The sequence below is a fragment of the Budorcas taxicolor genome, chromosome 14 (assembly GCF_023091745.1).
Source record: "Budorcas taxicolor isolate Tak-1 chromosome 14, Takin1.1, whole genome shotgun sequence".
In the NCBI taxonomy this organism is placed as follows: Eukaryota; Metazoa; Chordata; class Mammalia; order Artiodactyla; family Bovidae; genus Budorcas; species Budorcas taxicolor.
The window spans coordinates 38,768,149-38,781,768 of NC_068923.1; the positions used below are offsets into that span (position 1 = coordinate 38,768,149).

The window sequence follows — 13,620 nt, forward strand, 5'->3', positions numbered from 1 at the left end:
TTTATAGCTGAGTAATATTCCATTGTGTATATGTACCACAACGTCTTTATCCATTCATCTGTTGATGGACATCTAGGTTGCTTCCGTGTTCTAGCTATTGTAAATAGTGCTGCAATGAACAATGGGATATATGTGTCTTTTTCAATTTTAATTTCCTCAGGGTATATTCCTAGGAGTGGGATTGCTGGGTCATATGGTGGTTTTATTCCTAGTTTTTTAAGGAACCTCCATATCGTCTTCCATAGTGGCTGTATCAATCTACATTCCCAACAGTGCAAGAGTGTTCCCTTTTCTCCACACCCTCTCCAGCATTTATTGTTTGTAGACTTTTTGATGATGGCCATTCTGACTGATGTGAGGTGATATCTCATTGTAGTTTTGATTTGCATTGCTCTAATTATGAGCAATGTTGAGTATCTTTTAAAAAAATATGGGACGCTTCACAAATTTGCATGTCATCCTTGCACAGGGGCCATGCTAATCTTCTGTGTATTGTTCCAGTTTTAGTATATGAGTTGCTGAAGCAAGCACAAGTTTATTACAGTTTTCATAGTAACTGTTTTTGTTACTGATGTTTTATAGTAATGTATAAAGGGAAAAGCAATGATGGTGTTGCCACGGTTTCAGAAACATAGTGGAGCCACCCCAGAACTGTGTCTCTCTTCTCCCTTCCCCAGGATTTAGGCTTTGGAACTTTACTAATTATTAAAGTCATAATTATCTTCCTCTTTCCCCTTTCCTGTCTTTCTTCTTCCATTCCTGGAGTGACATTTTGGGTGGCCAGATCTGAGAGCTCTATCTTGGGTTATATGAGAGTTGATGAGAATGGTCAAATGGACCACGAGTAAAGACCAGGGGTAAAGAGATGCTGTAAGTGTCATACGTGAAAGGTCAAGGATGGCAGGTGCGTCCATGAAGGTTGCTGTGACTTTACAGCAGACAGGGTTCAGACACAGGTCAACAAAGCTATGGGGAGATCCATGTTAATGGCTACCTTGATCCATTCAAAAACAATTCCCTTAAGTCTTCTCCCCACAGTTGGTGCTTTTGAATTCTTAGGGGAACTAACAGCTGGCACTCAATACACGTCTGTCAATGGTGATAATATAAACAGGCTAATGATTCATTGGGGTGGGCTGGGAAGAGAGCTTTTATTGGTGCAGAATCAGTTTTCTCTCTGACCATCTTACATTTCTTATTGTCCTGTAGCCCCTGCAGTTTTGCTAGGTCCCAGGATTCCTACGGGCTTCCCAGGTGGCACAGGTGGTAAAGAATCTGCCGGCCAACAAAGGAGACACAAGAAACCCGAGTTCCACCCCTGAGTTGGGAAAATCCCCTGCAGAAGGATGTGGCAATCCACTCCAGTATTCTTGCCTGGGAATTTCCATGAACAGAGGAGCCTGGCAGGCTACAGTCCATGGGGTCACAAACAGTCAGACGTGACTGAGCACACACATAGGGTTCCTGCTCATGGTTTGGGTGGCCCTGTGCTCTAAACCTCCTCCTGGTGTCGTGACCCAGGGACTCTGCTGTCCTTTGCTTCCTCCTTCAAGCCGCCTCTTGCATTTGGATTTGTGTGTTCTCCTGTAGCCTGCTGGTGGGAAAGGACAGCCTCCTCAGCTCACTGCTTCCTTCCTGGTGCTGAAGATAGGCACCCCAGCCATGTGAGCTCTTAGGTTTTTGATGCAATCTCCATGGAGAAGTTGTACATGATTACAAAAATAAAAATTATGAGTATGATACTAAAGTAATGGAACTCTATAAAATATTTGCCTGCTGGACTGCTCCTACCCTTGTGCAAACATCTATATTATATGCCCTATCTTCTTCAAAACAAGGCTTAATTTCAAGATTCAAAGAGATTAACATGTGCCCATATCTCCTAATTTGTCTCTGATATGGGAAAGATTAGGGTGCTGCCTTTGTTTATTATGGTCTTGACTTAGTTTTAATTACACTGTCCCAGTATTTTGCACGGAGAAGGCAATGGCACCGCACTCCAGTACTCTTGCCTGGAAAATCCCATGGATGGAGGAGCCTGGTAGGCTGCAGTCCTTGGGGTCGCTAAGAGTTGGACACGACTGAGTGACTTCACTTTCACTTTTCACTTGCATTCATTGGAGCAGGAAATGGCAACCCGCTCCAGTGTTCTTGCCTGGAGAATCCCAGGGATGGTGGAGCCTGATGGGCTGCCATCTATGGGGCTGCACAGAGTCAGACACGACTGAAGCAACTTAGTAGCAGCAGCAGCAGCAGCAGCAGTATTTTACAGCATGTTCCCTAATTTGAGGTTGTGTGATGTTTGCTTGTGATTAAAATCAGGGTATGCATTTTTAGCAGGAATAGCATATAAATGATATTGTCCTTTAGAAGGTATATCATATTACTATACCCCTACCAATTACTGGGCTTCCCAGGTGGCTCAGAGGTAAAGAATCTACTTGCCAATGCAGGAGATGTGGGTTCTATCCCTGAGTCAGGAAGTTTCCCTAGAGGAGGGCAGGACAACCACTCCAGTATTCTTGCCTGGAGAATCCCATGGACAGAGGAGCCTGGCAGGCTACGGCCCATGGGGTCAGAAAAGAGTCAGACATGACTTAGTGACTCAACACCACTGCCAGTTACTAGTGGTAATGTTCACTTTTGTCATTTATTTAAGATGACATCTGACAGGTTACTCTGTAATTGGCAAGTGTCTTATACAGAGATACCTTGAAATCTCACCTCTCTAAATTTTCAATTTTGTGTTTTATTGTATGTATACTATATTAGCAAAATGGTGAATGTATATAACTTATGAGCAACTTATCTATACACATAGTGCTCAAAAGCTCAATTTTTTTTTTTAATCAATAGGGGATTCTGATGAAATTTGTTTCAGAAACCACTGTTCTATTTCCGTTCCTTCCTTAGGCTTAACAGGATATCTCCCCATTGTTTCTTACAAGAAAATTTTGATTGCTGACTCTTTCCTATTATAATTTCCCCTTATCTACATTTTATACTCTTTTGGACCTACATGTATTTGAAACAGACTGCTTCATCTGTTTGCTAGGTTTTTTCAAACATTTTATTTGATCATTAATATTTTTGTTTTGCCACACCATGCAGCTTATGGGATCTTGTTCCCCAACCAGGGATTGAACCTGGGCTCTCAGCAATGAAAATGTGGAGTCCTAACCACTGGATCGTTAGGGGAGTCCCATATTTGCTGTTGCTGCTGCTGCAAAGTCGCTTCAGTTGTGTCCGACTCTGTGCAGCCCCATAGACGGCAGCCCATCAGGCTCCCCCATCCCTGGGATTCTCCAGGCAAGAACACTGGAGCGGGTTGCCATTTCCTGCTCCAATGAATGCAAGTGAAAAGTGAAAGTGAAGTCGCTCAGTAGTGTCCGACTCTTAGCGACCCCATGGACTGCAGCTTACCAGGCTCCTCCGTCCATGGGATTTTCCAGGCAAGAGTACTGGAGTGGGGTGCCATTGCCTTCTCTCCATATTTGCTAGTTTTATTAATAAAAGCACCTTCATTTATTATCGTGCTTCAGTGCCCAGCATATTTATCTAGATTTTAAGGTAGTCAAAGTTTACCTCTTAAATGTTACATATGTCATATTCTATATATTTTTTATTAGGACTGTCCTTTGAATGTAGCATCTGTGTTTGATTTATTTCTCTACCTGCCATAATATGAACATAATGCCATGCACATAAAAAGCTCTCAATTAGGCTTTGTTTATTGAGTGAGTGAGCAGATAAACATCTGGTACAATGTTTGCACAGTGAGGAATCAGTTACTTTGGTTCAATGACAGTGGCAGACACTCTTGGATGGCTAACCAAGTCACCATTTCCAACTTTTTTCTAGCCAACTTCCAGTTAGTGTTGGGCATATGACATAGTTCTAGCTAATGAAAGAGAAAGGGAAGTCTGATATGCAGTTCTGAGACAATTTTCTGTTTTTCTCCTGTAGCCACTGAATTTGTGCTTTCTTCCAGCTCTTTGCCTCCGATGTAGAAGCGATGGCTGGGCTGCAGCAGCCATTTTAATAACATGAAGGATAGATAAGAGAAAAGCACTGCTATTGATCTTTACAGATTAAACTGAAGAAGCAAAACCAAGAACCATTTACTTTTGAGCATCTTGCTATATAAGAAAACAAATACAAATTGGTGTAAACCATTATATCTGGACATTCTTCTACCTGTTCAGATAAAATATTCTTGACTTATACTCTGATAGATCAGAGAAGCAAATACTGTTCTTTGATTTATTCAGAAATGCTTCTCTGAGAAGTGGGTGTTTCATGATCATTTTTGAGTTGGAGAACTGACCTGGGATATTTGAATTAGAAGAAATTCCCATATGCAGTTTTGCTTCAGATGCTGTCTGGAGATGGGGATAAAATAAGCAATATAAGAGGAGCTTATTTCTGGGATCTGCTGGTGGAGGGGTTATGGGATGTCAGAGATGAGGACAGTGACCCGGTGCCAATGTAAAACTTGGACAGCTGGACACAGGACGGTCCAACTCGTAACAGGACAGGGAAACACGGCAGTTAGGTAAAGATAATGCGGCAGGCAGATCAGAAGCAGGGACATCGTAAGAAAGAAAGGGGAAACCTGCCAAAACCACTGGGGATGTTATGAAATTTGGGGCAGTGGGGTATAGTAAGAGCTCAGAGCCTGTAAGTTCAGAAAGTTGGAATTAAAACCTTCTGGAATTCAAAACTCATTCTGCTATGTACTAGCTGAACAAACTGGTGAATTCATGTCCTTTCTGAAGCTCAGTCTCCTGTCTATCTAATAAGAGATGTTTTATTACCTTTTTATGAGGTATGTACCTCAAGAAAGAGATGCAATATTTACTCAAATAGGGAGCGCTGGAAAGTTGTAAACAAATAACATTTATTGATAATAAACTGTAGTCCAACCTGAGGGCGATTTTACATGGCGTGGATTTTACATGGATGTGGAAGAGAATTCCTGAAGATATAATCTCGCTTTGAGGGCCAGCCAGAGAAAGGGATGGTTTTTAATACAAGGTGTACCTCAAGCCTCAGCATCTTTTGTAGTTTTGTGTGCTTGAGTCTCAACAAAGTTGAATTAAAACCTCTGGTTTTCTGCCCAGTTTCGGAGGCCATGGTAGGAAAATTCAGTTCCCATAATCTTAGCAGTTTAGACCTCCTGATGGTTTTTAAGCCAATAGAAGTTGATGAATGTTACCTTTTGGTCTTTTCACCTGTTTTAATTGAGGAAACTTCTGTAAAATGCTGGTTTTGGTTCCAGCACACTCACTACTCAGGGTTACTACTCAAAGCCAAACTCATTCAGCCAACAGCACTAAAAATACTCTTGGTTTCTGCCAGTCAATTTTCTTGTATTTTCACAATTAGTTGTTCTGCCTGGAAACTGCCTGCCAAAATGCAAATATCGTCCAAGGGCTGATGGAAATTTGAGAATGTGCTAAGCTGTGTAAGGTTTAAGAGCAACATTATTCATTCAGTATTTGAAATATTTAAACAAATGTAAATCAAAAAAAAAAGAGAGATGAAATCTCATTATAAGAATGAATGGCTGCTTTCCACTCTTTCTACAATATAGGCTTGATCCCCATTTACATACCATTTGTAATATTAATATGATTGTAGTGAAATAAATCACATCCTTCACTTTTACATTTTTAATTACATTCTACTGCATTTGTTCTTTTGTTTATAGTTAACTAATAAAATATTTATTACATCTTACATATATGATAGTGGTTCTGTATTTTAATCAGATTTTACACATAATCTTTTCTCCATCTTTTAGTATCTTTTTTATGACCCTATGCACCCCAGGATGTTGTTTTATGGAAACCTCATTATTTTTTAATGCATGGCTATTTATTAATGTATTGTGTATATAACACACTATGCATTTCTTTGAATTGATGAATACATTTACATCCACTTGAGAATAAAAATTCCCTGAAGAGCCAATCTCACATTTCTCTCGCTGTGCCAGAAGCCCATATGATTATTTTTTTTCCTCTTGTTTTGTTAAGGAATGAAGAGTGAAAAGAAGAGAAGAAAAAGGCAGAGAAAAAAAGAGAGAGACAACGAGTAGTTTTTTAAGTTCCATTTTCTGAGAAACCTTTCTCCTGAGGTCAAAAATTAATGCCTCGCTGCAAAATGGAATTTTCAGGGCATGCAAATTAATTTACCCTTTGCAAATTCTTATATTTGATATGCATTTTATGTGGAGCCCTTGACCCACTGTGTCTTCAGTCCTTTTCCATGTGTTTTCTGAATTACCTCCTCCATTGCTCCACCATATTGCACTTAGAGGATTAGATATTAATTGCATGGAGAGTGAAGATCACAGTTAACTACAATAGCAGGTACCACTGAATGTAATCTTACAACTATAAAAAACAACGACAAAAGACTATCATCAAAAACCCTGCTACTAACCAGGAACTCAACTCCCCATAACTCAGGGAGTCTTTGTGAACCACAGAGTAAGCAAGACAGAAGCAATCTCTCTCTCTCACATTAACTCATCCACCTTTTTGCATTATATGAGAAATTTTCTGGGGGTTGCTGGGTGTAGGCCCTGGCTATGTGTCTTGCTAAGCATCCTCCTCATGACCTTTGAAATCTTTTGAGGATGCTACTCCAGGCTCTTTCTGTACTAGCACAGAACAGTGTTCAGGTTAACTGGCCGGAGAGACCAGTGACCTTAGCAGATTGACTCTTTGTTCTGTGAGCAAGTCAGGTTTAGGTGGAAGACTGGCAGAAGGCTGGGGAGCATGACTGAGGTTTTTTTCCTCTTCCATTCTCTAGACAGAGTCATTTTGGATACTGTAGAGAAAATGTGATAGAAAAGAAAAAAGTTCTCATATTATTTTCTCTCCCCTCCTATCTTATATGGTTTTGTCTGACATCCTCAGTGGACTGCACGCTCACAGTCCTGTTGGAGGTGTTTCCACGTCAACCCCCTATGTTCTAAACTCTTCTCAAGTTCTAAGGAATATATTTAATTTTCATATGGTATGAACAGGGTGCTGGGCAGGAAATATATTGTGACCTCCAATTTCAATAAGCAAATGTGTCAATTGTCACTGTGCATTTAGGGACTAGGAATATAAAGCGCTTTCTAAGAGAGAATGTACTAGATGGAATGTTACCACTGAGTCACAGAGAGACCCCCACATATATCCATCAAGCTTAATGTTTTCTAACCCAACTGATCTTTCAGGGCTGTTCTTCCACAAGGGTTGATGCAGGACCCTTTGGCAATTAGGGGGAACTCGATACTTTCTTACTATCTGTGGACAATATTCCCCAGGGCATTCAAGTTTCAGAGGCTTCCCAGGTGTTGTGCTGACGTGCCTCTGGCTTAGGGATGCTCAGAGATCTACATGGGTGAGACATGCCACCTCTGTGCTCTTCTCAGACCCAAGTCATGAGAGATAGTTACTTTTTTAATTTTATTGAGTGACCAACAAATGTTTCAAGATAAATACATAGAATTCTCTCAAAGAATCTAACTGTAGATCAAATGATATGGTTCATTTGCTGTTCAGAGTCACTTAAATTATTAGAATCTCAAGGTCCTCAAGCTAAAGTAGGACTGGTAATAATAAAATCTCCCACAATGCTAGCTCTCATTATGACTAAACATTTTCTCCTCTTATGTCTTTGCTTTTTCCTCCATTTGCCCTCTCCCTTGCCTTTCAATATGCTCTGCTGTTGCTGCTGCTAAGTCGCTTCAGTCGTGTCCAGCTCTGTGCGACCCCATAGATGGCAGCCCACCAGGCTCCCCTGTCCCTGGGATTCTCCAGGCAAGAGTATTGGAGTGGGTTGCCATTGCCTTCTCCTCAATATGCTCTCAGTTCAGTTCAGTTCAGTTCAGTTGCTCAGTCGTGTCTGACTCTTTGCAACCCCATGAATCACAGCACGCCAGGCCTCCCTGTCCATCACCAACTCCTGGAGTTCACTCAAACTCACGTCCATTGAGTCAGTGATTCCATCCAGCCATCTCATCCTCTGTCATCCCCTTCTCCTCCTGCCCCCAATCTCTCCCAGCATCAGAGTCTTTTCCAATGAGTCAACTCTTTGCATGAGGTGGCCAAAGTACTGGAGTTTCAGCTTCAGCATCATTCCCTCCAAAGTAATCCCAGGGCTGATCTCCTTCAGAATGGACTGGTTGGATCTCCTTGCAGTCCAAAGAACTTTCAAGAGTCTTCTCCAACACCACAGTTCAAAAGCATCAATTCTTCAGTGCTCAGCTTTCTTCACAGTCCAACTCTCACATCCATACATCACCACTGGAAAAACCATAGCCTTGACTAGATGGACATTTGTTGGCAAAGTAATGTCTCTGCTTTTCAATATGCTATCACCGGTCATAAATTTCCTTCCAAGGAGAAAGCATCTTTTAACTTCACGGCTGCAATCACCATCTGCAGTAATTTTGGAGCCCATAAAATAAAGTTTGACACTGTTTCCACTGTTTTTCCATCTATTTGCCATGAAGTGATGGGACCAGATGCCATGATCTTCGTTTTCTGAATGTTGAGATTTAAGCCAACTTTTTCACTCTCCACTTTCACTTTCATCAAGAGGCTTTTTAGTTCTAGTTTCCCACAAAAATAATGTCTTTACAGCTTCTACCACCTCCAATCTTTCAAATTGGAGATGAGTCTAAGCTTTTGTTCTCACCTACTCTTCACCTCTGGTTACTTCACTGGACCAGAGCTCCAAGTACTAGTTTCCAGAGCAAATTAAGTCTCCAAGAAATGTTAACTTCCTCCCTATATTTTTTTCCCTTGTCTTCTATGCTCCAGAAATTAGCAATTTTAAAATAATTTTTTTGAGCGACTTTAGCTTCACACTAAGATGGAGAAGAAGGTACAGAGATTTCCCCTATACTCTCTGCAACTGCACATGTATGGCTTCTCCCACACACCAGCATCCCCAGAGGCAACATTTGTTTCAACCAATGAACCTACAAGGACACATCATCATCACCCAAAGTCCATAGTTTGCCTTCGGGTGCACTCTTGGTGCACATTCTATGGGTTTGAACAGTGATATAAGACATGTATCTATTATTATGGATATGTAGCTCAGTCAGTAAAGAGTCTGCCTGCTCAATTCCTGGGATGGGAAGATCCCCTGGAGAAGGAAATGGCTACCCACTCCAGTGTTCTTGCCTGAAGAATCCCATGGACAGAGGAGCCTGGTGGGCTACAGTCCATGCGGTCGTTAAGAGTCAGACATGACTGAGCTACTAAGCACACATCCGTCATTATAGTATTATGCAGAGGATTTTCACTGCCTTAAAAACCCTCTGTGTTCCTTACCCATCTCCCTGACCCTCACTGCCCCTGACAACTACTGATGTTTTTTCCTGTCTCTATAGTTGTGCCTTTTCCAGAATGTACTATAGTTGGAATCATACAAATATGAATTTTTTCCAGATTGGTTTCTTTCACTTAATAATATGCACTTAAGTTTCCTTCATGTCCTTTCATGGCTTCATAGCTCATTTCTTTTCAGTGCTGAATAATAAATATCCCATTGTCCAGACATACCAGTTGGTATATCCATCCACCTACTGAAGAACAATTGATTGTTTACAAGTTCTGACAACAATGAATAAAGCTGCTATAAACATCCATGTGCAGGTTTTTGTGTGGATATAAGTTTCCAATGCTTTTGAGTTAATTCCAACGAGTGTGACTTCTGGATAGTATGGAAATTATGTGTGCTCAGTCCAACTTCTCTGGTCCCATGGACTGTAGCCCACCAGCCTCCTCTGTTCATGGAACTTTCCAGGCAAGAATACTGGAGTGAGTTGCCATTTCCTCCTCCAGGGGATCTTCTCAACCCAAGGACTGAACACATGTCTCTTGTTTCTCCTGCATTGGCAAGTGGATTCTTTACCGCTAGCACCACCTGAGAATTCACTTTCTTCCTTCTAAATTTGGTGGTGTCCTCTTAGGATAATCGACACTTATTCTCTGCAGCATCTCCCACTTTCTTGGCCTGTCTCCTTTAGACCATCTGCTGTGGGGCCCCTCCCTTGTGGCTCACGGTTTCTTCATTTTCTTGTCCTCCAGCATAGAGCACAGAGCTGCATTCTGTTTTTTCAGGGCACGGTCTTTCCCTGAAATGCTCTTTATTATTTATAAATGCATACTTATTTACCTCTTTGTGTAATGTTTTGTCTGGGGACCATGTTTTAGGGCTGTTGTTCACTGCTGGGTCAGTAGCCCAAACTTTCCCCCTAATCCACCTGCAGCTGCTGTATCCATGCAGCCTGAAAACAGAAAGTACTGCTCCTGACACAGAGTTACTGGTCAACAATAGGTGCCCAATAAGTGAGTGAATGAATGAGTAAATGACATATATACACTGTTCCTATCAGCATGCTTTTGAGAGTTAGCATTTTGAATTGGAAGAGTAGGACTAACATTTGTACACTCAGTTCAGTTCAGTTCAGTTCAGTCCTCAGTCATGTCTGACTCTTTGCGACCCCATGGACTGCAGTACACCAGGCTTCCCTGCCCATTGCCAACTCATGGAGCTTACTCAAACTCATGTCCATTGAGTCGGTGATACCTTCCAACCATCTCATCCTCTGTTGTCCCCTTTTCCTTCCGCCTTCAATTTTTACCAGCATCAGGGTCTTTTCCAATGAGTAAGTTATACGCATCAAGTGGCCAAAGTATTGGAGTTTCAGCATCATATCAGTTCTTCCAATAAATATTCAGGGCTGATTTCCTCTAGGGATGGACTGATTGAATCTCCTTGCTGTCCAAGAGTCTTCTCCAACACCACAGTTCAAAAGCATCAATTCTTTGGTGTTCAGCTTTCTTTATAGTCCAACTCTCACATCCATACATGACTACTGGAAAAACCAAAGCCTTGACTAGATGGATCTTTGTTGGCAGAGTAATGGTTCTGCTTCTTAATATGCTGTCTAGACTGGCTATAACTTTTCTTCCAAGGAACAAGCGTCTTTTAATTTCATGGCTGCAATCACCATCTGCAGTGATTTTGGAACCCCCAAAAATAAAGTCTGCCATTGTTTCCCCATCTATTTGCCATGAAGTGATGGGACCAGATGCCATGATCTTAGTTTTCCGAATGTTGAGCTGTAAGCCAACTTTTTTACTCTTTTTCACTTTCATCAAGAGGCTTTTTAGTTCTTCTTCATTTTCTGCCATAAGTGAAGACCATCTCTTTCAGAATTTTCCAGTTTGCTGTGATCCACACAGTCAAAGGCTTTGGTATAGTCAATAAAGCAGAAGTAGACGTTTTTCTGGAACTCTCTTGTATTTTCAATGATCCAACAGATGTTGGCAATTTGATCTCTGGTTCTTCTGCCTTTTCTAAATCCAGCTTGAACATCTGGAAGTTCATGGCTCATGTACAGTTGCAGCCTGGCTTAGAGAATTTTGAGCATTACTTTGCTAGCCTGTGAGATGAGTGCAATTGTGTGGTAGTTTGAGCATTCTTTTGCATTCATTGCCTTTCTTTGGGATTGGAATGAAAACTGACCTTTTCCAGTCCTGTGGCCACTGCTGAGTTTTCCAAATTTGCTGGCATATTGAGTGCAGCCCTTTCACAGCATCATCTTTTAGGATTTGAAGTAGCTCAACTGGAATTCCATCACCTCCACTGGCTTTGTTTGTAGTGATGCTTCCTAAGGCCCACTTGACTTTGCATTCCAGGATGTCTAGCTCTAGGTGAATGATCTGACATGTGTAAAATAGATAGCCAGGGGGAGCTGCTGTATATAGCACAGGGAGCTCAGTTCAGTGCCATGTGTGGGATGCGTGGAAAGGGAGGCTAAAGAAGGAGAGGATATGTTTACCTATAATTGATTCTGTGTTGATCACAATAAACTGTGGAAAATTCTGAAAGAGATGGGAATACCAGACCACCTGACTTGCCTCTTAAGAAACCTATATGCAGGTCAGGAAGCAACAGTTAGAACTGGACATGGAACAACAGACTGGTTCCAAATAGGAAAAGGAGTATGTCAAGGCTGTATATTGTCACCCTGCTTATTTAACTTCTATGCAGAGTACATCATGAGAAATGCAAGGCTGGAAGAAGCACAAGCTGGAATCAAGATTGCCGGGAGAAATATCAATAACCTCAGATATGCAGATGACACCACCCTTATGGCAGAAAGTGAAGAGGAACTAAAAAGCCTCTTGATGAAAGTGAAAGAGGAGAGTGAAAAAGTTGGCCTAAAGCTCAACATTCAGAAAACGAAGATCATGGCATCTGGTCCCATCACTTCATGGCAAATAGATGGGGAAACAGTGGAAGCAATGTCAGCCTTTATTTTGGGGGGCTCCAAAATCACTGCAGATGATGACTGCAGCCATGAAATTAAAAGACGCTTTCTCCTTGGAAGGAAAGTTATGACCAACCTAGACAGAATATTAAAAAACAGAGACATAACTTTGGCAACAAAGGTCTGTCTACTCAAGGCTATGGTTTTTCCAGTAGTCATGTATGGATGTGAAAGTTGGACTGTAAAGAAAGCTGAGCACCGAAGAATTGATGCTTTTGAACTGTGGTGTTGGAGAAGACTCTTGAGAGTCTCTTGGACAGCAAGGAGATCCAATCAGTTCATCCTAAAGGAGATCAGTCCTGGGTGTTCATTGGAAGGACTGATGTTGAAGCTGAAGCTCCAATACTTTGGCCACCTGATGTGAGGAGCTTACTCATTTGTAAAGACCCTGATGCTGGGAAAGACTGATGGTAGGAGGAGAAGGGGACAACAGAGGATGAGATGGCTGGATGGCATCACTGACTCAATGGACATGAGTTTGGGTGAACTCTGACAGTTGGTGATGGACATGGTGGCCTGGCGTGCTGCGGTTCACGGGGGAGCAAAGAGTCAGACATGAGTGAGTGACTGAACTGAACTGAATAGTTGATTCATGTTGTACAGCAGAAATTAACACAGCACTGTAAAGCAATTATATCCCAATAGAAAAAGATAGCATTTTCTCACTGGTTTCTTTTATTTTTCACTGTGACTATGGAAATATACTTCAAAGCTTTTTTATGTCTCATAGATCATCAATTACTTACAAGGTTGCCTGAATCACATGCTTAAATACAAGTTATACATTGTATACTTCCTCCTCTAGAACTTACTATGCCTCTTTCTGCTTTTAAACTGAAGTCTTACATGTCTCCTCCTGAACAGGTGCTCCCCTGTTTCTCAAGATACAACTCCTCCCTCCTCTCCAGACTTTCGATCCACAGACATGAACTTGCAGTGACCTTCCAGCCATCACAAGATGTGATTCAACACCTATGGGCAGGCTTAGACTGTTCTCTCATTCCTCATTTCCACTCCCTCTTCCACATGCTTTTGGGGTTTCTCTTGGCCTATGTGCTGTGATAGCATGTTTGTAGACTTCTGTTATTTCATGCTTATTTGGTATGTCTGTTTTCTGGTCAACCTCATGCTACCGGTGTCCACTACTGGAGTGTAATGGCCATGAAGGTATGGACCAGCCCTCTTTAGTTTGGGTTTGTTGTCACTGATACAAAATATAATGGCCATTCAAGTCTGTTGAATTATTAATAAACCCAGAAACA

At 41.5% G+C, this 13,620-nt stretch overlaps 1 non-coding gene across 1 annotated transcript; it reads right to left on the reverse strand.

Moving 5' to 3' along the window:
- Positions 1 to 424: 424 nt before the first annotated feature.
- Positions 425 to 531, reverse strand: LOC128059688 (U6 spliceosomal RNA). Its single transcript, XR_008200616.1, has one exon. It is a non-coding gene; the product is annotated as a U6 spliceosomal RNA (small nuclear RNA).
- Between the last annotated feature and the right edge of the window lie 13,089 nt (positions 532 to 13,620).